Source organism: Castor canadensis, chromosome 3 (assembly GCF_047511655.1).
Source record: "Castor canadensis chromosome 3, mCasCan1.hap1v2, whole genome shotgun sequence".
Lineage (NCBI taxonomy): Eukaryota > Metazoa > Chordata > Mammalia > Rodentia > Castoridae > Castor > Castor canadensis.
The window spans coordinates 183,543,896-183,567,576 of NC_133388.1; the positions used below are offsets into that span (position 1 = coordinate 183,543,896).

General features: G+C 50.2%; 1 long non-coding RNA gene across 1 annotated transcript; it reads left to right on the top strand.

Moving 5' to 3' along the window:
* Positions 1–3,265: 3,265 nt before the first annotated feature.
* LOC141421732 (uncharacterized) lies at positions 3,266–7,656 on the top strand. The gene is made up of 3 exons (XR_012446416.1): positions 3,266–3,608; positions 6,054–6,182; positions 7,181–7,656. It is a non-coding gene; the product is annotated as an uncharacterized lncRNA (long non-coding RNA).
* Positions 7,657–23,681: the final 16,025 nt, after the last annotated feature.

The window sequence follows — 23,681 nt, forward strand, 5'->3', positions numbered from 1 at the left end:
CCTGGCCAGGAGCCACGGGGGAAAAGATGCCAAGGTGCAAAAGCCCAGTGTGAGCCCAGAGTCTGGAGTGATTTGGGTTGGGATCGGAATGTCGTGGTCACCAGCTGCAGAGAAACTCAGTCCGCTTCCTATGGAAGGGGTCCTCAGACCCAGGTTGGTCAATAGCCTCCTCGCTGCCAGGGTGTGCAAGCTCCTTCTCATTGCCACCCCACCTCACACCTATGCCTGGCTGACGGTGTCACATGCAGAGGACAGGGACTGTCCTTTCACAGCAAAGAAACCTGCCTTAAGACCTCCCTCCCCCCGACCTGTCTCCAGGGCACCATCTTCCTGGCAGCCACTCTGCTTCTCTCTGATTCAGGTGTCTTGACATTTTGCATCAGGTCATTTGTCACCATGGGGCCACCCTTTGCACTGCTAGTTAACAGTAGCAATCCGACTCCCTGTTGTGTCTGCAGACATGGCTGTGTGTGCTCTGGAGGTGAAATCTCTCAGTCCCTTTCTCCCTTAGCCCCAGATGCTCTGCAGGTGGCAGGTCAGGTAAAGCCACTCCTTTGTCACCCATCTTGACATCTTCACAGGGTTCTCACGCACCCCTCACTCATGGTGCTGGCTTTTCCAAACCGCATTTATACCGGCTTCTCTTGCTCCCAGCTGAGCATCCATCCTGGATGCTCTGCCTTCTCTGTGCCCTTGGCCCCCCACAAGCCATTCCTCTGGGTGAAGGGGTGTCCCACCTCCTTACCTGTTAACTCAGAGATCCCCAGACACTGAATCCAATGTCACCCCCCCAGGAAGCTTTCCCAGCTCCCTGAGATCCAGGCTGGAGTTGTGCAACCCTCCCTCACACTCCCGCTTGACTCGAACCCAGAGTAGGACGGAAGTCTGGCAGGTGGAGGAAGGCAGTGGCCATTCATGGAACTCAGCCACCTGGGTAGTAATGCTGCATTTGCAACCCAGGTTACCCAGGTGCTGTCCAGAGAAGACACTTAACGTCTGTCGCTGAGCTTGTGAGTTGTGAGCACCTGCTGGGCGGTCTCTTACCCAACTAACAGGCGGAGCCCGCATAGTGGAGGCAGGCAGTTCTACTCCGGACACACTTGGGTGCAAGTCTTTGCTGTGTTCACTTCCAGCTTGGTGGCTTTGGGAAATTTACTTTGGCCAAAATCAGAATCTTGTTTTTATCATCCATAAAATGGGTATGCACCCACCCAACTGCTTTGTGGGGTTGCAGTTCCGGTGACATGTGGTCCTCACTCCTCAGGTGAGTAACTCCCTGGGGAGGGGGTCCTCTCTACCCTGCCCCAGGCTCCTTCACGTGTTCTTATGCATTGAGGGCTGGGAAGAGGCTTCAAAGACCACAACCAGGGGCTCTTTCTCCTTGACAGACAGGGCCCACGCTGACAGCCCGCTGGCCCAGCAGCCTGGATTCAGGACACCTGCCACCAGGTGGGTGCAGCCAGTCGGGTGGGCATGGCTTGGGTTTTTCACAATGACAGGTTCCTGAAAGTCACCCCAAACTCTGGGCTGGGGACAGCTGGGTACAGGCGGGGGGAAATGGAGAAAGAGGAAGGAATCTTAGAAAGCTGAGGGCCAGGAGGAGTGGAACTGCAGGGAGGCCTGTGGCCTGGGCCCCAGATTTGCAGGACTTGGAGGGGCTTCAGAGGTCCTTGTGACCCCCCACAGCATGTGCCTGGCCTGGCCTGGTCTGGCGATTGTCCCTGCGCTGCCTTCTGCCCACCCTTGCTAAAGCCACTGTGTCCCTCAGTGGCCTCTTGGCCCTCAAACCCCAGTTTTCCAGCCACACTTAGGTTTAAAAGAAAAGAGAGAGGGCAGGAAATGGAGGGCTTTCATTGGGAGATGATGGCTCCTGGAGATTGCTAGCTGCAGGAACGAACAACAGGCCACCTGGCCATGTGGACTCCTCCCCATCTCTCCCACTGAGCCCCACATCCAGAACCTCCCTCGATCCTTTTCTTGGGGGGAATTGCTGAAACTATTAGAAAGCCAGCTTGCTATGGACACGCCTGTGTCACAAGGACCGATGCCACCACACACCCCTCTGTAGGTGCACCAGCAAGTGACCGCTCTCCACAGGACCCAGGTTCTGTCTCCTCTCCATCTTCTGTGGTTGCCTGTGAGGTCCGGGTCTCCAGCAGCTTTTATAACCCCAGCTGAGCCTCAGTTTCCTAATCTGTCCAGTGGAGGTGGAATTCCACTATCAACTTGAGGTGGGAAGGTCCTGTCACGTGTCCAGTGCACCCCAGGCTCAGGGCTTGGTGACCCCATGTCCAGGTGTGTCTGGGACAGTCAGCTTTGTGACAGTTGTCTCAGTGTAATTACCAATTACGTCTCCTGGCTTGGACAGTAAATCTCCAGTTGCTGTCTTTGGTGGTCCTTGCTGGCGTCCCCTGCCCTTGGTCCGATGGCAGCCTGTGTAGAAGTAAGAACAGTGAGTTTGCTTTGGACTCTTGTCCCAGTCTTCCACTAAGCACCGTGTGGCCTTGGGCATGCCACCTCCCCATGCCTCTGTTTCCCCAGCTGATCTGGTTGATGTCCTCCATCTGCTTGGGGTACAGTCTTCTTGCCTGCACCCCCAGGCTTGGCACCAGGAGGACCTTGGTTGGGGGGATGATGAACCAAAGATGCTGCAGTCACAGGCTTGCATCGCCTTCAGGTCCCCGAGCTAGGGGACCAGCCTTACCTCCTCCCTTCTCCCAGCCACCCCACCCCAGGCAGGAGATGAGGACCTCGGCATAGGCCTTGGCCATCTTTTGTTTGCTTTTAAATGTTTCCCTGACCTCCGCGCACCTGCTGCTTCAGCTAAGGCCCGGAGACTGGGCAAGATGTTCTCATTCTGCCACCAACTCCGGCTGGTTTCCAGCCTCAGGCACCAGATTTTAGTGTGCTTATAGGACTTAAGCCCTCCGTTTGGACCCTGGCTCTGTCTTTTGGAAACTGTGTGACCTCAGACAACTCACCTAACCTCTCTGGGCCACCATTTTCTCAAGTGAACATTGGGGCAATCTTGGGTCCTTGTGGGGCATCAATGAGATGGTATTTGCAGCCTTTGCATAGGGTTGGGATGCGTTCTTAATAAACACCTGCCACCTCCTCTCCCTATGCCTATTGGGCTCAGAAGCCAGGGCCAGGTGTTCCCAAGAGGACTATGGAAACCTCGTCTCCCATTGTCAGTGTATTTTCTGAATCTGGGGTTATGAGGCCTGTGGCCTAAGATGTGGGCTGCAATGGTGAAGACCGGAAGGTTCAGAAACCACTTTCAGGGAGTGGGTCCAATGAGGACATGGACTGGCGCAGTTGTCCTGTGTGCTTCCTCCTCACAGGAGGAAGTGGGCTGGTCCCTTCTAGATGCCAGCATCTGCCCTGTGTGGTTTCATTTCGTCTTCACCATCGCTCTGAGGAGTCGGCCTTATCGGTCTCACTTTTGGATGAAGCTCAGAGAGAGGCTGACATTTCCTGGACCGCCCAAGTTATTCCCGCAGAGGGGAGACTTGAATTCAGTGCATATCCCTCAAGACCAGGCACCTTCCACCACCTTCCACCTGGGTCACCAGGCCGTCATTTCCATCCCTCTCTCTGCCACACAGGTACTTCCCTCCTGAGACTGCCTCAGTTTCCTCCCTTCCCACACCTGAGACTTGCCTCCCACCTACTTCTCAGGGAAGGTTTGAAGGTCCTTTGAGGTCCTCTGGGCCTCAACTGAGTAGTGTGTTATTAACTAAAGCACAAAGGCAGCAGCCATGGCCACTAATGAACACTCTTCAGTGTCCTGTCGCCAAGGCCGGTGGCAGGTGTCATTAGCTCCATTTTTGGTACACTGAGGCCCAAGAGCATCATTTGTGACTGTCCATGGGGCCATGAGTGGCCCCATGCAACCTCTCTCTCTTTTTGTTCTCCCTCCCTCCCAACAAATGGGGGGGTGAGAAAGAAAACCCCAACCTTGGGGGCCTCCAGCCCTTCCGTGGAGAGGGAAGGTATAGCCAGGCATGGTGGCTCTGCCTGGCACAGCCTGGCCCAGGGTGAGGGTAGAGACAAATGAGGATGGGGGAACCCAGGCCCCTTTCTCTCTGGACACTGGCGTTGCTGGGACATGGTCCCCCAACTTGTCCAGCTGTAACTTTGTGGAAAAGATCATGACCAAGGTGATGGTGGTGTGTGTGTCTTCATTCCTTGAGCCTGAAAGAGAGAAACTGATACGGAGGGCAGAGAGAGGAAGGGAGGGAAACAAGTCGCCTTTGCTCAGTTCCTCTGTGCCACGTGCTGTGCGAGCTCTTTGCCGTATCATTCCCAACCTACACGTTTGGAAATAGAGGCTCAAAGAGCTTAAGCAGCTCGTGTCGGGGCTGCACAGCAGATGAGGGACGAGGTTGGGATTCTAACCCAGGCTCATTGGGAATTCAAAACAGCTGTTGCTTCTGAAGGAACCCCTGCAGTCCCTGCCACCTCTTTGGAGACCCTTTAGGAGAGGGGAGGTCTACAAGAGTTGGCTTCATGGAGCAGGACCTGTGCAGTTGCCCAGGAGCCCACCCAAAGGACACATACTCAGCGGTTTCTTCACCTCCATTGGGCCCAATCTTGAAATTTGTGATCATTTTTGAACGAAGGGACCCTGCAATTGGCTTTTGTTGTTTGTTTTTGCATCAGATCTTGCAGATTATGTGTCTAGTCCTGGCTCCATGTGAAAGAGGCCATGGGACGAGCTGCCTCTTCCTGGCAGAGAGATAGCCACCGCCCCTCAGTGTCCCCATTTGCGGGACCAGGAGTCTAGATGGCAAGCACAGGTCTCGTGGACTCTTCCATCCACAGAGCTGAGCTGCTCTGGGCTGGTGAGGAGCTCTTGTGGGAAGAGGGACCTGAGGGAGACTGAGCCTCGGTTCTCCAGGGAGGACCTGGTGCTTCATGGAGCTTTAGAGTGACAGAAAGGTCCCAGAGCTCATGGAAAAGGGACCCAGGAGTCTCTGACTGCTGTGGGCTGACGAGGGCCCCTCACTGCAGCTCTTAGTCACAGGAAGTTGCTGAGAAATTGTTGACATGTAAGCTTTGATGATCACAACTGGGGCGTGGCCAGCTTTTCCTTTTAAGCAAACATGCTTGGACGGCTTCCAAAGTTGTCACCAGGGCAGCTGAGGACTTCCTCTAACCTTGTGGCTGTGGGAAATGCTTTTGGGGCTCTGAGGCACATCCCGGCCTGCTCTGGGTTTAGCTGTCCTGGGGGTGGGTGAGTAGGTCCATGTGAGCTCAGAGTCACAGCCACCTCCCCCCCAACACTGGCACGGGAACCATTCAGCCCTGTGCCCAAGGTCCTGGAAGAAGCTTGCTCCCTTGCCCACAGGTGACTTCACAGCACACGCTTTACCAGTTTTTCCTCCCCTTCCTCACTTGGCTCTGTTCACCTCTCATCCCCGCTTCTTGGAGTCATGTCCTAAATATAAACAAACAGCTTGGGCTGTAGACTCTGTCTCATGCTCTCTGCTTTTGGGGAACCAAAACTGGAATGGGTGGGATCGCTCAGAGCCCCCCAGCCTTTTGCACTGACTTCCTAAGTAGGGCTGGGGCTTTTGTGCCACTTCAAGTGTGACAGAACTTCTATCTTCCGGGAGGGAGATGGTTGTCAGAGGGCAGCCAGGAGTCTGAAGGAGGCTGGAAGTCCACATATGTGCAGAGTCAGGCATGGTGGGGTGCAGCTGCTGTGGAGGGGCCCAGTGAAGACTGGACTTTGTCCAGACTGGGCTTCCAGTCAGACGTGGGCTCCATCCTTAGCTGTGCACTCTGGGGTGGTGGCCTGTCTTGGCTTTGTCTGGGAAATGAAGGGCAGAAGCTCTTGGCTCCCTGGTTTGCTGTGGAGGCCCAGCATGCTTGTGAAACCATTTTGTGACTGATAAACGTGAGAGAAACCTGTGACTTTGGGGACTGGTCAACAGCTGGCATCTTGGCCTGGTGGGTTGTGTGGGGGACTGTGGATGTCCAGGTGAGCATGGTGCAGGGTCATCCTACACACAACAGACATGTACTGACCACCTGCTGTGTGCTAGATGCCATGCTGGTGATGGGATGCAGCAGGAGACAGGACCTAGCCCTTCTGAACTCTCATTCTCAAGGAAGAAAAGGTGACAAAGATGTAATGGACACTTGGCCTGTGCCATGAAGGAAGAAAAAGCCAGGTGAGAGAATGAAGACTGACAGAAGGACCACCTATGTAGAAGTGGGGCCAGGGAAGGGGGTTCGAGGAGTTGACACTAGAACAGAGACTCAGTAGGGAAAAGGCAGAGATGGTAGTGCAAAGGCCCGGAGGTGGGAGAGTGCTCAGTGTGTTTGAGTAAGGTGGCTAGAGTGGTGGAGAAGGAAGAGGGAGGGAGAGGAGAGAGGAGGGAGGGGGAATAAAAGAGGTAGTGAGCAGATAAAGTTGGAGAATTCAGACAGGTAATAAGGAGGCGAGATCATGCAGGGCTTTGCAGGCCAAGGTAAAGTTCGAGTCCAAATCTTTGCCATTAGTTGCTGTGTGACCTTGGGTATGTCCCTTTCCCTCTCTGGGTCTAGTTGCATGAGGGATTGGACTAGTCCTGTTCTCATCTCTACAAGGTTTTTTTTTTTTTTTTTTTTGTGGCAGCACTGGGGTTTGAACTCAGGACCTCACTTTGTGCTAGGCAGGTGCTCTTACCACTTGAGCCACTCCACCAGTCCTTTTTTTGTGATTTTTTTTGGAGATGGGATCTTGAACTATTTGCCTAGGCTGGCTTCAAACCTCGATCCTCCTTCTGAGTAGCTAGAGAATTATAGGCATAAGCCACCAGGCCTGGCTCCAATGTCTGCTTTTAAAACACCACCACAGCCGGGTAGATGGGAAAGTCTGAAAGTGGCCCTCAGTGTCTGCATTTACTCTGAGCTCCTACAGGTGACTCTGTGAGGGGACTGGCTGGGACCCGAGGTCTTCTGGGCCAACACACCACATGGGGACATCTCCATGCCTCTGTCCCCTCTGTCTCCTGCCTGGGCTCAGGCAGCTTTAGCTGGGCCTGCAGCCACCCCACCCAGGGGGCACACTGCATCTGAGCACATCTGTCCCCTTTCTTCTTCCCACAGAGCCAGGGGCCAGAGGGTTGGGGCAGGGGCACGCTGGGCCCTGGAGATTTTGTCTACAGTGCACATTTCACTCCTACAGGATCCGCACAGCTGCAGTGTTGCCTCATCGAAGTTGCCAACCCCGAGGGGCGGCCTTCACCCCGTCTGCTAACTTCCTCAGTTCCTCTTTTGGGCATGTGCCTGTCCCTCTGCATTCCCGTGGCTGTGTGGAAGTGGACCAAGGCTGGGAGGGTGACTCAGAGGGGAAGCCCCTGTGCAGAGGCTCCCAGCAGCTCCTGGTTGCTTAAGGGCTGGTTCGGAGGAGGGTGCAGATCAGCCGATGAATCACAGTGAGTGCACGTGGCTCCAGTGGGCCAGGCCTTCCTTGCTTAGGCTGAGAAGGATTGCACAGCAATGCTAAATGAATCAGCAGCGCCTGGCCCCCAGGTCCGTGGGAGGAGGAGGGTGTGTGTTACACATTTCCAGAGTACTGGACTGTGAGCTCTGGGGTCTGGGAGTGGGGGCCTGGGGTGACTCAAAGGGCCTCCCTCCCCCACCTGAGCCCCAAACACTTGATCATCATGGAGCAGCCATGTGGACCCACTGAAGACATGGAAACGCTGAGCCTGTGCGGCCCAATGCAGTTGCTTTGGAAGGGAGACACACAGGCTTTGAACACAGAAGTTCTGAAGGCCTTCTCTTAACTGGGTGGCCCGAGTGAGAAATCTGATGTCTGTTAAGGAGTGGGGAGGCCCTTCCTGCTCCCTCAAGCTCAAACGCAGAGCCATGAGACTTTGAAATTGCGCCATACTGGATTTGAGGTCCAAATCCAATATGGCGATATGGAACCAGTCCCCAGATAGGACTGAACCATGGCTTTCTCGTCTGTAAAGTCAGGAAATTATAGCTGCCCCCTGAAAGTGTCATTAAAAACACAGAAGGAAACCAGGTATGGTGGTACAGCTCTAAAATCCTAGCACTTGGGAGGTTGAGGCAAGATTTTGAGTTTGAGGCCAACCTGGACTACCCAACAAGAGCCTGTCTCACGAAAGAGAAAAGAAATTTCAAGACACTCGGGAGAGAGCACACTGGACACATTCCTTTTTGGTCATTCCATCCACTCCACATTATCCATTATAGCTCATCCTATAAAAATCACAGTCCAAACTACTTTTGTCTTGGCTTTGCCAACTGGGTTACTAGTCTAATAATATCAGGTGCCAAGTGAGGATTCAATACACATAATTCAGAGATAACTGATGGAGATCTGGCTCCTCAGATAGGCTGGGCTCAGCTCTGGTTGTCTGCTTGACAACCATGGGTTAAATACATATGTAGGTTTAGAGAGAAATTGGACACACTTCTCACATGCAGCCCTATTGGTCCATGAGTTTTTGTTTGATTCTCTACACACAGGCCCTCAACGGACATGGAAAGCCATCAGCATTCAAGCTTCATGTCCTTGTCTCCTTGTCTTTCTTGTCACAATGTCTGAACTGCCTTATTGGGTCACTCTGTGAAGGGCCTGGGAATTTTTCACAGACTGGGAGCATGAGGGAATGAATAGGACCGGGGACAAGCAAGGCATGACTGGGAAGAAGAGGGGACTGATCGGTCAGATCTGGCCAAGTAGGGGGCATCCATCTATGTGTATCTAACCCAGGATTGCACTGGATATACATGGCTACCTCGGTGTTCTACCAAGGCCTGATCTGGTCATTTTAGGCTAAGTCTGCAAATCTGTGGACCACCAGTGAGTGACTGACAAGTGGTATCTATATTCCCCCGCCCTGCCACTTGAATCTGATCTGGGCTTAGGGACTCAGGAGCAAGGGACAGAAGAGGTTTTGCTCCATGGTGCTCTATTCTGGGTCATGAAAGCAAACAGAGCTTTTGCATGGCTCTCTTGGCTCACTGGTGCTGGCACGCAGCAAGTCTTTTCGCCCTAAGCCCTCTATGCTGTCTAGGAGCTAAGAGCCAGCTCCACATCCAGCCACCCTGACCTAGGTGGACATGACTGAGCCATCTCAGATGCCCAGCTGAACTGAGCCTTCAAATGAGTGCAGTCCCAGCTGGCACTGACTCTGATGAGCTCCGCCACCAAAGCAGGAACTGCCAGCCCAGTCCAAACCTTGCTGAAGTCTCAACCTTCCAAACCATAAGCAAAATAAAAATGGTGGCTGTTTTATATCACTGTGTGCTGCAGTGCTTTATTTCGTAGTATTAGGAACCAGAACACTTTGTACCCAGCCAGCTCTATGTGGTCCACGGTTCTGAACCAAACATCCAGAAAAGTGACACAAGTGGCTCGGAGTGGGATGTCCTAGGGTAATTGGAAATGGAGAGGGGAAGGGAACGGGGTTCATAGAAAAAGCTGATAAACTTGGAAATGAGTTTGGAAACTATCTTGCCCAAACTCTTCATTTGAGAGACTGAGGGGAAGGAACAAGCCACGGTCACTGGGATTGCAGGGGAGAAAGGCAGACCTGGCACCCAAGTCCCTGTACCTGGACCACCATCTGCCTCATTGGGTTTTCTGGGCAGGTTCAGTGCAAAGGGCATGATGGGGCAGTTGGTTCTGCTCTCCCTGGGATGGGTTTGGATTTCATTACATTAAACATCACCCTAGAACATTCTGCAAGTGGCTTCTATGAAATTCTTGCCTGGAGGGCCTTCCCTCTGTCATTCTGCACGTCTGGGTCCTCCCCAGGCCAGCTTTTTGTTGCATTCAGTGACTTGATCCACCCTCTTTATGAGGCACATCTTATAAATGCCAAGGGTACTGCATCCTGGGGTTCCCTAGTCGAGCAGAGTACACACAGCTCCTACCCTCAGGAGACACCCTGACCTCAGCTCTGCACTCAAGGCCTGTTGTCTTTACTCCTCGCAGGACGCCACCCCTTTGTGCAATAACGGGGTTTGTGACTCACCTCTGGAGTGTAAGCACCTCCAGGGCAGGGTTAGGGCCCGGTTCACACTGTTCTTAAGCATGTCATTCAGCCCCTGACCCCACTGCCCTGGGTGCTCTGCAAAGTGGCAGGGGCCCTGCTGCTGTCAGCCAGGGACAGGGAAGAATGGGTGAATGAACTTTCCTATGCTGTCGCACTGACACCTGTCATTCCCCAGATGCTTGCTGTGAGCAGGTGTGGTGCTTAATCCCCACTTCCACTCTGTAGGCGACATTAGGAGCTCCAGCCAGGTTACAGGGGATTGGGATGAGGGCTTGGCCCAAGGGCACTCAGTTTGCAAGTAGCAGAGCATGTGTTCAGGCACAGCTTCATTTCTGTGACCAGAGTTTTCAAAGTGGAGGTGGTTAACTGGTGGTGCGTTATGAAATCGATTAGCACTTGTTTTCTGTACTGGGGATTTGAACCCAGGGCCTGTGCATGTGAGGCACACACTCTACCACTCGAGCTATGCCCCCAGCCCACAAACTGCTGTTCATTTTAAAAGTGAGTTGAAAATATCAGAGGGCATTGCCGTGGAAAGCCTTCAGGATTTGTTTCTAAAAATGTATTTCACATATACATGCAAATGTACGTGCCCTGGATTCATAAGCACACACACACACGTCCGTATACACACACATGGGCAGACACATACATACGCACACGTAGAGTTTGCTCTGTGTCACAGTGTACCATACATTTCATGGTCAAACATGTTTGAAGATCACCGTTGAAGGCTGTAGGGCGTCAAGCATGTCAGTAATAAAAGACAACTTACTTTATTTTATCATTTTTACATTTACTTCCATGTGTATACATTATTTGGGCCACCTCCTCCTCCTCCCCGCCCCCTGCCCTGGCTTCCGGACAAAAGACATCTTTTTGTTGAATACCTACTATGTGTCAGGAATGCGCGTTATTTTTTGCCATCCTGGGAATTGAACTTGGGGCCTTGGGCTTGCCTAGTCTACCACTTGAGCCACGCCCCCAGTCCCTTTCACTCTTACTTTGGTTTTCATATAGGGTCTTCATACCTTTGCCCAGCCAGCCTTGGCCTCAATTCTACTTCTTCCTTCTCCCATGTAGCTTAGATTACTGGCATCTCAAAAACCAGGCTTAGCTTGTTTCTGAGACAGGGTTTTGTTAAGTTTTGCCTGGCTAGCCTAGAACTGTGAGTCTCCTGTCTCCACCTTCTGAGTAGCAGTGATTACAGGAGAGACCACCGTGTCCGGCAGGAAGACTCTTGAAACTGCACATTTGACAACTGCACATTTGACAAATAGATAAGCCCCACCCGCCTTGGCTGTGCCATCCTCCCACCTGCACCTCCAGCTACAGTGAGGGAGTGGTTGTATCCATCTCCCAGTGAGGCTACAGTAGGTACCACTGGCTGAGTTCAAGTGCTGTGCCCAGAAGGCCCTGTCTGGAAGCCAGCACTGAGAACATGGTAGGATGCAGGATGAGAGGACACACCACTGGGCCACTGGGCTGCCTTCCCCACACCCAACCCGGGTAGGAATTTATGCAATACCCCAGGCCCTGGGGACTGTCATTGTTTGAGGGTGTCTTTACTCATTTATTTCCATTCATGGAGTACAAATACATCGACGTGTTTCCAAACCTAGGTGCGGGGCAGGTGGTTGTAACAGGAGCTGAAAGAGGAGGGGGATAGCAGAGGGAAGAAGAGGGGGAAGGGAGAGGAGGGCAGAGAAGGGGAATGGAGAGGGGGGCACTTAGTGCCTTTCCTTGCACTTACAAGGAGAAGGTTCCAGAGCATTACAGCAGGCAGTCTCCTTAGGCAGCACCTGACCCAGCCCCCTTGTCTGATACTCGGGGAAACTGAGGCCCAGAGAAGGAAAGGAACTTTCCCCAGATAACTCTAGCTGGGATCATGATCTTCACCTGCTCCCTTCTCCACATACCTGCAGGCTCAGTCCTCAGAACGTCACCCTGGGCCTTGTGGCCCTCATTATTACCTCTGGGGACTTGGCTCTGTCATCTACTAGTCTGGCCCTGAGTCTTTTCAGCTCTAATGCCGGGATCTTATTGTTCTGGGCTCCTCTGAACACCTAGGCCTTGACCTCCTGTCCCATTGCTGTCTGGGAAGCAGAGTCCAAACACTAAACAAGCCATTCGGCATAGGTAATGACCAATTAGAATGGGCGCTGGCCCCTGCTGGGGTACCTTCAGTACTGGGTATGGGTGACGGTCCTGGGAAGGGGCCAGGGTGGCTTAGGTAAGAGGTACACTTGCCAGGCTTGGGACAGTGGCAGTTAACCACTGGCAGGAGAATATTTCATTGTTTTAATCTCGCTGCAAGATGCATATTGGTTGACGATCAGCCTGAATTCCATTCTTGAATCCACACAAGATCTTGGCATTAGGATAAACCTCCCTGATGCTACCTGCAGTGGAGATCTGCAGTGATCACCCCATTGGATTCTGTGTTGCCAGCTTGGCCTGGAAGAGGGAAGAAAGAAGGCACCTGCACTTGTCAATACTGTCTCATTGGCAGCCTGTGCTGGGAGAGGGGTGTGAGCTTCCCAGGGTTGCCATCACAAGAACCACAAACCAGGTGGCTCCCATAGGAAAAGCAGACCTCCTTACAGTTCTGGAGGTGAGGTCACAGAACGTCTCTCTTTTGGCTTCTGGCTATTTGCTACTAATCTCTGGCATCCCTGCCTTGCAGGAGCACTGCCAATCTGCTTCATCCCTCCAGGGCCATTTCCCTGGGTCTTCACCTCATCTCCCTCTGTGCCTGTCTGTCTCTGTGTCCATTTTCTCCTTTTCCATAAGGGCACTAGCCATATTGGGTCAGTGCCTTCCCTAACAGCCGTAGCTTAACCAGGGAAATAGGATCTCACAGGGGTTAGGATTCCTGCATCTTTTGTGAGGACATGGTTTAAACCATACAGGAAGATTTAGTTGATATATCTTCTTGTGAACTCTGAGCATGAGAGGATTTTATCATTTAAGTCTAACCTCCTTCGTTTCAGGACTATAACTACATGTTTTTTCCTTCCTCCCTTCTTCCTTTCCTCCCTCCCTTTCTCCCTTCCTTCGCTTTTCTTGCAGTACCTGTTTTACTCATATATACATTTTAGGGAAGTCGGATGGATTAAACATATGGAGGCTGGCCTGCTCTGGTTAAAGCGATAGAAATCCCTAAGCTTCCCTAGAACACATTTTGGGAGACACTTGTGGCTGCTTTCCAGTCACCCCCCTCCAGCTCAGATGTTCCAGACACTTCACTCTCTGACTTTAGCTCAATCCCAGGTCCATACAGTCTTGTTTATTTGGAGGTCAGTTCTGCCCGTGACTTGTTCATGTGCTAATTTGCACAAGTTTGGAAAACCCAGCACTGCCCCTTCTTGCAGGGGGCTGTGGTATGTGTAAATCCCAAACAGTAGCTTAGTGATCTTGCCCTAAAACTTGCCTTCACTGGTGATACCAGGGCTGGGACTGAGGCTGAGGGAGAGGGCTCTGTCTCTGCCAATCCTTGTGTGAGGCCAGGGCAGGTTGGCAACTCAACTTTTGTTGGGAACCCAGCTGAAATGAATGGTTCATCTAAGACTATCATGGTTTTCCTATTCCTTTTACCCAGTACTCAGTTTCCCAGCTTCCTTTGTAGGAATATCACTGCTGTGATTGATTACAAAGGACTTCCCTCTTGCCAGCACTCTTTCTTGCTCACACTCTTATCTCTTTCCTTTGCTTGCTTTGATGAAGTGGACAGCCACTTTGTGATCTGCATCATGAAGACGCCTGCATGACAAGGGATGGTGGGGGACCTCTGGATAGCAGCCAGAGAGGAGCTGAAACGCTCAGTCCAGCTGTGCAGGAGGCACCAAATCCTGCAAAAAGCTACTAGTAAGCTTGAGAGTGGACTTTGCTCCAGGTGAACCTTGAAATGTATGTAGTTCCAGTCAACATCTTGATTTCAGCCTGTGAGAGACCCTGACCCAGAGGGTCATCCCATAGACACTGGGATGAAACATGTTTTCGTTCACTGAGTTTGGGCTAATTTCTTAGTCAGCAATAAATTACTACCATAGAAGGCTTTGCATTCATGATACAAGGGAAAAAATTGCTTCCTTCTAGATACGATGGTAACCATGTAACCATGAGACTACAGGCAAAAAGATCACTGTGGCACAAAAGGCCAACATGGCAGAGAAGAAAGGTAGAATGAGCCAGGGTCTGACAGCAGGTGTAGGCAACTGAGTGAATGTAAGAACCACCTACCTCTGGATTTCCTGTATGAGATGGGATTCTGTTACTTGCGACCAAAAACTTTCCTGAAAGTAAGTCATTTTTCCTCTCTGGACTTCAGATGCCTGTTCATCAAGTGAGAGAATGGACTAGACAGTCCTTAAGAGCTCAGCTTACTTCTGGTGACAGCCCTTTGACGTTCTCTGGTCAAGTGATCCATTTCCATCAGTCCTTAGTGGCACACCAGGAACTATAGATTCATGGCCTTATGCTAGAACCTAGGACATTGTGACTCTCCTACTGTCGCTGACCATAAATGTCATATAGTATCGTTCCCTGCTCAGCCTTACTTCGAACACCATAGGATCTGTCAGCACTCACAGCTCAAGTGCTAGGGCGAGGGCTACTTATGCCATAACCAGAACCTCATACCTGGCTTTTTCTGCACTGGACTCCATTCAAAGTTGGCAGTCTTCTGTGTCCCTTAGAATTGGCTTGGAGCATTATCCCCATGTATGGAATATGCTCGATTCAGAAGCTGAAGGGTATAATGCTTTTGTCTTGTGGTGGGAAGTACAAGACACAACAATGTGCTCTCTGCTTTGGAGAGCATGTTCTGGCTTTTTCTAGAATCCATCAAAACTGATGTGGCAAGACCTCAAATCTTCACAAGGTTTAACTCCCACCCTCTGGAGTGCTGTCCATCAAAACCTCCAAGTATTTGCCACCTTTTAGTCTTATTTACTGATAAACAGAAAGTCGTGTTAATATAGTTGACAAAAGGGATGTGCTGGGTAATGTCCAGATGGTCTACGTCCTTCAGTGTTTCTACCACTGATGCACAACGCGGTATTGAGTTTGCTTCTTTTGTTGAGTGGTGGGTAGAGGCAGGGTCAGAAGCTTCAACTTGACCTTCCCCACTATGATAGCTCTTATCACAACTAATGGGATTCCACCAATTGTAAAGAATGTCCACTCTAGTTGTGTTCTTGGGGACTAGGGAACTGGCCATGGACCTACTGTGAGCTGGACCCGAACGTTCTTGTACTCTGTTTCTTACTCATTATAGCAAGGCTCAAGATGTCTCGGGTGTGCATATAGCTACCCAGGTTTTGAAACCCAACACTCTTTAACATTTCTTGGTATTTTCCTTTCCCTGGTATAAGTTCCCTGAATCAAAGCCTGGAGGTCATTTCGACTTGTAGGTGCAGGTTCTTTCTTCCTGGAGATTGCATGTTTTCTTCAATGGGTTCCATGTCTGAAGATGGGCTCAGGTCTGAAATTGGCAAGGGGTCCTGAGCCTTGATTTATTTTGTTTGCATGGATTGAGCAATTCCTGTGCTGGCTGCTCATCTAGCTTGTCCTTAGGAATGCTGTGTTCCACTAACCATCTCCACTGCTGCCTCAGTGACTTTTCTGCTCATTGAAATATTTGTGCTTGTGTTGCCTTTGATTGTCTAGTGCCATCTGGCATCTGTTCGTTTGTGATCCTCTCATTCCCAGTGCTGTCAGAGAAGCCTACCAAGCCCGGTGTTTTTTGGCTGAACAACGTTATAACTTGGCTTTAGTCATGGGTCTGGCAGTCAGGAGCTCTGAACCAGGGGGGAGGGGTTGCTTGGTTGCAATGTTGGAGTTTCTATATCATCTTCAAGCTAGGAGGGAATTCTGCATTTACTAGGAGGTCCTGGACTGCTGCTGTAGGCTCAGATAGTTCTGAGGATCTGGGGGCTTCAAAGTTCTTGCATGCACTTCCCCCCACGTCCCTATCCAAAGTCTCAGGACCGTTTCCTTCTAACCCCAGTGCTCACCTTGCCATAACAGAATTGCTTAGCTTGAGGCCTTCTGTTGCTCTGCTACTCTTATCATTTAGCCTTGGGCCTGATTTGGGGATTTTCTGTCTTCCAAATGCAGGAGCGAAGTGTTTTTATGTACTGCCAAAGGGTCCCTCAGACTTCAACCCTTCACCTCACCTTGGAATTTTGGTCTTTCTCTAGTACTGCAAGAACACTCAGCCATCCATCTCATTTTATTGTCATTGTCATTAGAACTCCATCTAAACCTCTCAAAACCTGAGAAAATGCATCTACCAGTTCATTTCCCCAACAAACACCCTGATTTCCCCTCAGTGGAAGGCTTCACATTTACACCACTACACCAGCTCAGAGGTGACACAGTCCACCTGTCACCTTTCTTCCCCAACCACAGTGGTGTCAGCCTGCCAGTGAGTGGGTGATCCAATTTTAAATGTTGTTCAGTTTGCTTCCTTGACAGCCCCATCTGCTTCTGAGACCAACTCTGTTAACTCAGATGTCTGTAGAAATAGACTCCCTGACACAAATCTGAATTTGAGGTGTTTGTTGGGGAGGACTTTGGAAATAACACTTGTGAGGAAAGAAGTCACTGGACAGAGGGAAATTTGAATTCTGGTGAGTCACAGAGGCCTCAGCCAATTGCATGGGGAACCCTGAAGTTGACATGACCCTGCAGAGTGACCCCAAAAGTGAGGCCTCTGAACTTCTACCCTAGCCAGTGGTGGGCTGCTTACAAGGAGGGAAATAACTTTGGGTGAGGCAGTGCCCTTCACCAGGACAGTCCTGTCCTTAGGCAGGACTTGACTCTGAGCTCTCTGCAGTCAACACTCCTGGAATCTGGGCAAATGAAGTCTTTGTCCCTCAGGGTGATCTAGGCAGGGCACTGAAGGATCCAGTGAGTCTCAAAGTGTGGTCCCCAAACCAAGCTGCGTGCTGATTCTCTGGGAAGCTGTCAGAAGTGCAAGATCCTGGGCTCTAGCCCAGATCTACTGAATCAGAAACGTTGGCTGTAAGATCCCGACTCATGTTTTAACAAATCCTACCACTTACTTTGATGCAGCTACAGAGAGCATAGTATTTCAGGGAGCAAAATCTAGTGGACCATTTACAAAGACTTCTGCCACAGGCCAATTCTAATATGTATATAAAATCTACAGAAACAGGTTTAGATATGGGGAGTCCATGGATACTGATGTCTGCTTACAGTTTCCTTTGTCTATTTTTTAAAAATGTGCTCATTTGTTTCTTAATGGACTGATGGGTGAGGGCAACTGGCTCATTTCTGTCATCTGGTTAGGACTGCAGTGTTTTCTCGAAACTTCCAGCATCTTTCAGGAAGTGCCTGTGTCCTGACCAGCTTCAGCCTCTAGGATACAGTAGTTCCTACATTATTTGTGGCTTTGATTTCAGTTTTCCATGGTCAACCACACTCTGAAAATATTAAATAGAAAATTTCTGAAATAAACAGAAATGTATTCAAATTTTCTGCCATTTCGAGTAGCATGATGGAATCTTACGCTGTCCTGTTCTGTTCTTTCTGGGACATGAATTGTATCCATCTGGTATGTGCTACCTGGCTTTAATCACTTCGTAGCCATCTTGGTTATCAGATCAACTGTACTGCAGTGCTTTGTTCAAATAACCCTTATTTTATTAAAGAGCACTCCCACACTTATAGCGACCATTTGAATATAGTGCGCAATTTGAATATGCCAAAGAGAAGCTGCATGGTGCTTCATTTAAGGGAAAAGGAAGGTTAAGGTTCTCAGCTAAAGGCAAGAAGAAAAAGAATGTATGCTGAGGTTGCTAAGATTTGCAGTAAAATAAAATATTGAGAGAGAAAGACTTAATTCATAAAACTCATTGCTGTATATGTTTTAATTTTTTTGTTTTATTATTAGTTCTTTTTGTTAATCTCTTCATGTACCAAAGTTACAAATTAATCTTCATCATGGGTATGTATGTGTAGGGAGAAAAAACATAGTGTATGAAAAGCCAGGTATGGTGGCACACACCTATAATCCCAGCACTTGGAAGACCGAGGCAAGAAGATTACAAGTTCAAGGCCAGCCTGGGCTACAGAGCAAAATCCTGTCTCAAAAACAAACATAACTCCAAAAAATTCAAGAAAAATAAAAATTTTAAAAATTATAGTATATGTAGGTTTTGGTACTGCTTGAGGTTTCAGGCACCTAGTGGAGGTCTTGGAAGGAATCCCCTGGGGATACCCTACTGTGTCTACATGAACCCAAAATAGCCCAATGAAAGGGTGTGGTGTCGGTGTCAGGGGGACCTCAGTTCAGAGCCTGGAGCCCCAGCGTCACTAGCTGTGAGACCCTAGGCACTCTTTCTTATCTGGAAAAAAAAAAAAGATGTTCATGTGAAGAGGAAAAGAAAATCACTCATGGTAACTGCTGCAACTGTGAGCTTGACTTTCACTTCCAGTGTCCTGTGTTCCTGTTCCTGTCCTGCCAGGGCCACAGAGTGCTTCCCGTCTCTGGCTACCACCCCTTCTATACAGTGGACGGGCATTGATCTTACAGACTCTGAAATTCCTTCCTGCCCTGTGAGCGTGAGTGGTGGTGGTCGCACTTGTCCCACAGGCAAGCCAGCCAGCCTCTTTCACTGCCTTGCAGACTTTGCATCAGCGATCCAGAATATTCCATCCCAGAGCTTTGCATGGTTGACTCCTTCCCATCATGCAGACCTCAGTTCAATGTCATCTCCCCAGCACTTCACTAAATGGGTACCCATTCCCCTGCCTCAATTACCATCACATCAGCCCCTTTGTTTCCTACCAAGCACTTTCCACAGTCCAAAACACTCTTGTTCAGTTCTGAGTTTACTTGGCTACTGTCTGTGCTTCTAGAGCGTACAGCTCTGTGAGGCTGAACCTCTGACCTGGCCTTCACCACAGCAGGTTGTGCTCCAAACCACTTTAGAACACAGGGTGAGTGAAACACGCACTCCTCGAGCTCAGGCCCTTTCGCCCTCATCACAGAGATGGGTTTCAACAGGTAGGCCTGTTTCTTCATGGTGTCACATTACTGAACTGCGTGGCTCCTGACATCCAGCCTCCGGAACAGATGGGACATGCCAGTGGGCCTGGCTCTGCTACCTTGGGTGGCAGCTCCTGGGTCCTGGCTCTTGGCAGTGTCCTCAGTCCTCTGAGGGAGAAAGAAAGAGTGGGAGAGGGAGGGAGAAAGGGAGAGGGGGAGGGAAAAGAAGGGGAGAGAGAGAGAGAGAGAGGAGAAGAGAAGAGAAGAGAAGATTAGAGAAGAGGGGCGTGGGCTCGGCTTTGACCTCTAACAAAGCAGCAACCAACAAACACGGAGCATCTGGTTTTAAGTTTCACAAGAATGTGTCAGCAGAGCTTGAGTTACCCTAGACTGGAGTAAATATGGAGGAGGTTATGTCACCAGTGAGGTGCGGTGGCGTAATGTGGATGACAACACCACGCAGGCCCGGATGTGGTGTCAACAAACATGGGGTGGGAGCTGGGCCGCTGGCTGCGAGCATGGGGAAGGGTTGGGAAGAGACTATTCATTTCCTGTGCATGCCTGCCAGGTGCTCATGAGATGATTCCACAAGGGTTCTCACACCTGGGAGCCATGTTATCACTTTTCTGTTCTCACGTTTTCTAAGAGTTTCTTAGTTCCTAAGGACTCTGGGTGGAGTTGCAGCCCAACTGCTTCTGGGTTTTGTGAGTCGTATTCAGTCTGTTAACGTCCGTTCCAGTTACAGCAGGAAAGCATCATTTACCCACTCATCCGGTTGGGTCGAGGATAGAAGTCTTAGAAGGACGGCCTGGCCTCCGTGCTCAAGGCCCATCTTCTTTCTTTACACTTTTACTGGCGTAGCAGTCCCAGCCTGCTGGGGAAGGGAGGAGAGGGGAGAGAGGGAATGTAGGGTGTGGGACATGAAATGTCCTGTGGTTGACACCAAGGCAATGGAAACTGTCTTTGAACCCTAGCCTCTGCCCGATCTAAGCATCCTTTTGTCTTAGGCCCTGCTCAGTAGATGGTTTTGTGTCCACTGGGTGGTGAAACCCAGTTCAGTCTTCCTGCCACCTTTACTCTGTTGGCAATGAGAGCAGGGCCAGGTTGAAGGAGGAGGAGTGTCTGAGAGGCCAGAGAAAAGGTTCCTGAGGATTTGGGTGGTGGGATAGCACCTACCATTGAACCGGGCCCTCTGTATGGCACTTGACATGCCCTATGTCACTGACATCTCCCAGGACCTTGAAGAGTGGTGTGATGTTCCCTCCTGTCTCCCTTCAGAAATGACCAAGCTGAGGTCAGGGAGGCCAGGTCAGAACAATGGTCACACAGCTCACCAGTGACAGAACTGGATTTAAGCCTATGCCTACCCACCAGATCTTGTCTGGGTGCTGGGTGCCATGTAGACAGACAGGCTGTGTGGGCCAGAGCTTCCTTCTTTGGGACTCAGTTCCTCCATCTACAAAATGAAGGGGTCAGACCAGATGACCTTTAGGAGTCTTCCTGGCTCTGGGCATTCCCTGAGAATCTTGAAAATTCTGGCTGTGTGGCTGCTTGGTGAAGGGGTTGGTTTGCTCATCTCTCTTAGGCTGTGGAACTGGGAGGGCCAAATGGCAGAAACTCGGGTCTGCCTTGTTGGGGTACAGGCATGGCTTCTCTGGGATCTGAGAATGTCTCCCAGAATATGTACTTCACAGAGGGAACTTGTGGCAGAGTTTTGTCTGTCTTCGGTACTCTCTCTTTCTCATTTTGAGTTGTAGCAATGTAAGTATACGTGTACACGCATATACGTATAAAACGTAAACTGACCATTTTAACCATATCTAAGGATACAGCTCAGTGGTACTAAGTACCACCATGTCACCGTACAACCATCCATCTTCAAACCGTTTCCTCTCCCAAACTGAAACTCTGTGTCCATGAAGCAATGGGGGCATCCCAGTCCCCTCTCCTCACTGCCCCAGGTTAGGTGCTCTTGCACCAAGACTCGGTGATACTTAGGAGTCAATGCCATCCTTCTTCCCCTCCCAGGTTCAGCAGGGGGTAAGCGTGATTTGGCAATGTGTCTGATCTCCAAAGCATCAGGAGAGGGACATTCTTAAGCCCAGGGGAAGGAGAGCGAGCGAGCATTAGATCCTGTGACTTCAGTACCACAAAACTGCCTTTTACTCTCCAAATAGCTCTGCCCCAAAGTGTATCTCTGTCTAAAGCTGAGCTGTTTGTCTTCATCTGCTGTCCCATCTCTGGGATTCTGTCCTTCGAAGCTCTGCCTCTGCCTGCTCCTTAGCTCTTGGGAGTAGACACAGAGCTGGAGTTATGAGCACACTGGGTTACCATGGGCAGGAAATTTGCTTCCCAGTTCTGGCACTGCCTCTGACTGCATGAACTTGGGTAACCAAATGACCTTTGGGGGTCTCAGAAAGCCAAGTGTGACTTAGGACACCCTTGTTTGTCAAGGGTAAGGTCACCAGCTCTCTGGGTGGTGAGGATCCAGTAAGGTACTTCCTGAACAGGTGGAAGGTAGTGCACCCAAAAAGGGACAGATCTGTACTCTGTGGCTGTCACTTCCTTTTCCTTAGCTCAGGAAGATGGCAGTGGCCTCTGAGCCTTGTGACTGTAGACGTCTACAAAGCCCACAGCTTCTGGAGATGACTCACGAGAAGTTTCCTAAAGGTCATACTGGTTATAGGCCTCTTCTTTACTCACCTTCCCCATGGGCTTGGGAGTTTGCCAATTCTAGGAAACCGTTTTCTTATCTCCTCCTGGGCCCTGACTCTTGGGAGCACCCATGACACTTCTGACCCCAAGCGCGTGGGATTTCTTCTCACATTAACCACTTCTCCAACGTTCTGGACACCCATGAAGTGCCCTACAACTGAATTCAGCTGGCACATGATCTACCCAGAGCTAGTGTGCCATACCACAGTTTTGAGGGCTCAATTCCACAGGACCACCCTTACTTCAGATGCCTGTTTCAAGCATGAGGTCCCCAGGCTGCTCACACTCTGTCCCTACTTAGCTACAAAGCACAGAGGGGGTCTCCCAACCCTATCAGATTTGGAATCCAGGACTTTACTTCCTAATGCTGATTTATTATAAGGATACAGATGACAACTCAACCATGAGGTCCACAGGTTGGGAAGGGTCCTCAGCGTAGAAGCTTCTGCACTCATGGAGTTGGGACAAGAGGATGTGTTTGCCAATTTGGAAGCTCTCCAAAACCAGTTGTTTGGGGGTCTTCATGGAGGTTTCATTATGTAGATATGATGATGAAGTCATTGGCCTTGGTGATAAACTTGGTCTCTGCAACCTTTCTCCTCCCTGGAGACTAGGGGGGGTGGGCTGAAGTTCCAAGCTTCTCACGCATGGTCTTTCTGGTGACCAGTCCCCACCCCAAAACCATTTAGATGTCTTTCAAGAGTCAAGGGTTTCTTCACAGAAACAAAAGATGCTCCTATCACCCACATTACTCTGAAAATTCCAAGGGTTTTAGGAAGCTGGGGACGAAGACTAAATACACTTGTGAGACTACAGCAGTAAGAAGGGCCTGTCACTTTCCAACGGGACGTTTAGCAAAATGGAGCTGGGGTGCTGTCTTCTGTAGCATTCCCTTGTGAAATCAACCAAGGGAGACTGAGTTGCCACTCCCCTTTCTCATGTATAAAACAAGGGTGTCTTATCACCTATTAATCTATTGCTACATAACAAGTTACCCCAAAACTTAGTGTCTTAAAACAATCACTTTTGTGATCCTGTGGGAATAGGAATGGAGGTGCCACTCAGGTGAGTTTGGCTCAAGGTCTGTCACAGTCACTATTAAAGTGTTGCCTGCAGGTGTCATGGGGGATGGACTCTCTTCGAAGCTCACTAATGTGGCATGTGGTACAGTAGCAGAGCTGTGAGTGAGACTGTATGGCCTGCAAAACCTGAAAATGTGGCATTTGGTCCTTTATAGGAGAATTAGAGTGGGATGTGGGAAGTGGGATGGGAGGGAGGTCAAGATAAGGAGTCAGAGTGACGCAGCAGTTACGGTGAGGGCAGAAAAGGACAAGGAGACAGAAGTCAGAGAGGTGACAGATGAGCCCAGAGAGGGTGTTCTGAAGCCAGGAGAAGTGAGGGTAGGGGGTGGTGGCAGGAGAGGAGGTGCTCAGTGGACCCGTATGCTAAGGCCAAGGAGGAAACTTGGCTACATGTGATTACTGCACCTTAAAAACACACAGTAAAATATAAATCAATTAATTAAAAAGAGAAGAAGGATGAAAGAAAAAGTGATGAAAATATAAAGGGAAAGACAGGTTTCTCATTTCCAGCTTAAGTTTTTGCCAGGTAAATATAATGGTGATAGTCACTTTCAAAAAGGAATCTGTTTGACTGCATAAAAGTGAAATCAAAGTGGCCACTGACTTTGCAGCAAACAGCACGACCTCGATTTTCAAATAAGCTCCACTTTCCCTGAGTCACGTGCTGGGGGAGGCGTTTTGTTATTTATATCTCCTGATGTCATCGGCCAAGCGGAAGCTTTGTTCTCTTTTTGTTCCTCCTGTCTCCTCGCGTCACAGACACTTACGTGCACCTGATCACACCTTGTCAAGAGTGGCTGGGAATCCGTAGTTGTCTCTTCTGGACGCGGCTCT